Raw genomic sequence first — 2,971 nt, 5'->3', positions numbered from 1 at the left:
GGTGGCATTGCTACCACTGGAGGAGCATGCCCAGGAACCATGGGTGAAAACCCTACCCAGTGAAGTCAATAGTGAAATTCCTTTTAACTACACTAGGGTCAGAGGTTCACCCAGTATTTCTAGGAAGGATTAAGGAGCAGTGGATGTCATCTAAAATTACTGTCATTTTCTGCTCCCCTCCCCTTTTTAGTATGTTGCTTGTTTGAAGAATCTGAAGGCCTTTAAAAATCAGCTGGAAGCAATTTCTCAATATTAAAAACAAACAGAAACTCTGAAATTAATCCCAAGGCAGCAGCAGGCTACAAACTGAGATCTAGTTCAAAGCCGGATCTCTATCTACTGATACGCCAGCTCAGCCAAAGTAAATCTTTATCTTCACCAGATACCGCTTTAGTATTCCCACACATCTGCATTAGAATAATTTGCAGAAAGAAGATAATTCCCCCTTAAATATACATATTTAACTTTTGTCAGCTATGCTTAAACTGATCCGTGTCCTTTCCCTGTCATAGGTTTCTTCCCATCTCACCTATCAGGCTGCGTTTGCAACTGTGTCCAGCTCGTGTTAATCCTTTCCCAGCAGAGGTCACCATTTAGAGTGAAGGCAGGAGGTAGTAAACACAGCAGGTGGGGTTGAAGGAGGAGAGCCTGAATGACAGTATTAAAACTATGGTCATTTTGGTATGTGACACACGTGTTTGAAGAGATTTATGGGCGGGGGGAAATTGTTTATATGTCTAGTTATTATTATAAAAGGGGAAAGCTATGGTTTACAAGCCCTCTCTGGGGAAGTGTATTTTGCGGAGAGATTCAAAATAGGAGACTGTGGAGGTATGGCTGATTGGGTCAGGCTGAGGGTTAGTCTCATAGAGGATGAATTGGGGAGTGTGGATGAAGGAGGTGACCAGGTGAGTAGCTTGGGCTGAGCAAAGCAACCACTGTAATGTTGCCAACTCTTGCAATTTTATTGCATGTGTCACGAGAGCTGGTGTTTTACTTGAATCCCCAGCTCCTGGAGACCTCTGGGAATACGATAATTTCAAGTTTCATTAAAAAAGTAACTTTCTAGACCTCATGGTTACAGAGAAAACTTGGAAAATATAACCTGTGTGTTCTCTTAAAGGCCCCAAAACTGAAAGATAACAACTCAAAATGTGTGTGGTTTTTGTTAAAAAAATCATGATTTTTAAGACAATCTCAAAACTTTGGGTAGGTCCTAAATCCTAATGTTTATGCCAAGTCGGGAAAGAGCTGGGGGGGAAAGGGAGGAGGATGTTTGGCAATACCCCTATACTGGGAGGAGATGAGAGCATAGTGGAAAGTACATTGTTCTTTGCATTAAGGTAGGGAGAGCTTTAACAATTCTATTATTTTCATTTAAACATAGTAGAACATAGTAACCAGTTCCTGCTGTTCAGGCTGATCTGTCCCTGCAGCCCAAAATGGAGGATGACCTTTGGTCTCTGCAGCTACACCTCATATCTTTACATAACAATGATAGCTGCTCCACTCAGAGGGAAGGAGCTAAGTTGCTCAGGACCTTGCAGGCGAGCACTAGGATCTTTAATTTCGTGTGAGAGGCAATGAAGAGATTTGAAGGGATAAACATGGTCTGACCACTGGTTGATAATTTTGGCAGCTGAGTTTCTGATAGGTTAGAGGAAGAGGTGAGAGTCAGAGAGGCTGCATAGGAGAAAGATGCAGTATTTGTACTGTGAATTTGCCAAGGCTTGGGCAAGAGTTTTGGTGATGAGAGGAAAGGACAGATTTGAGAGATGTTTTAATAAGAAAACTGGCAATATGACAGCTTCAATGTGGAGTGTGGAGAAGGAGTGAAAAAATAGCAAGGTTGTGAACTGTTGCGACAGGAGCTGTCAACACTAATGGAAAAAGGAGGCGGAAGGGAAGATTTTGAGGGAAAATGAGGAGTTTGTCACCTGCCCAAAATGTCTATTAAGTATACAGAAAATCTGAGTTTCAGAGTCCCCAAGAGGGACTTACTGGCTTCTAGAATTGCCCTAGCCACGTGAACGTTAAGGAAGTATACAAAGTCACTGCTCTTCTTTGGACTAGTCACGGCAAGTCATTAAAGCTTCCTGGTCCAAGAAAAAGAAACTTCTAAAGAGGAGTCAGGAAAAATAGCTACCTGGAACTGGTATCACCCATTATTCCCTAAGCAATAGCATTGCCCAGCCCCCAAAGAAACAACCAAAATTAACGTTGTTAATAAAGAGTTCAAGTTGAAAGTGTGTTTCACTGGAATCCAGGTAACAAGCACAAAATAATACTGCACTTTTTTAAAACGTTCTACACCTTTATAAAAAAAAACCAAAAGCACTCCTTAGAAAGACTGCAAATAAACATTTAAGCAATCCACCCTTTTCCCCACTGTTATGTAACCCTTCATCGCTCACTCTCACCACACCCGATTTATACCTTGCTCTGTGTAAACACAAAGACAATGCTGTACAAGTGTGGCCAAAGCTGTAACTGCAGGCAATAGAGAAGAGGAAAGAAATAAGAAATAAAATGTGACATTCTGCTATATTACGAAACATACACCTTTGCACAGACATTGCTCCACCACAATCTGATGTACAATGAATCAGGGAAGGAGTTTCTTCAGCCCGGTGCAAAAAACACTCAATAAACAAAACAGGAGGAAGAGACATATATGGGCAAATTTACCAGTTCACTAAGCCACTTTCCTCTGAACAGCCCCCAGTAGCCCGCTTTTCTCCACTCCACCCAGGCAGAGTTCAGAGAACGCAGAGAATCAAGATCACAATTTAATGTATAAAGTCCCTTTGAAACGTCTGTTTCTTGGTCCCACCTTACTTCCTGTCCTGAACACATAGCATGGCTGAACAAGCTCTTCTCCTTTGCCCTCACAGCCTCTCCCTCAGCTTTGTACTGGCAATGCTTATAGCACTGCTTTAATGCCCTCCCAAGTTAACCCCTTCTCTGCTTC

The sequence above is a fragment of the Mauremys mutica genome, chromosome 1, assembly GCF_020497125.1.
Source record: "Mauremys mutica isolate MM-2020 ecotype Southern chromosome 1, ASM2049712v1, whole genome shotgun sequence".
In the NCBI taxonomy this organism is placed as follows: domain Eukaryota; kingdom Metazoa; phylum Chordata; order Testudines; family Geoemydidae; genus Mauremys; species Mauremys mutica.
This window is presented reverse-complemented; position numbering follows the sequence as displayed.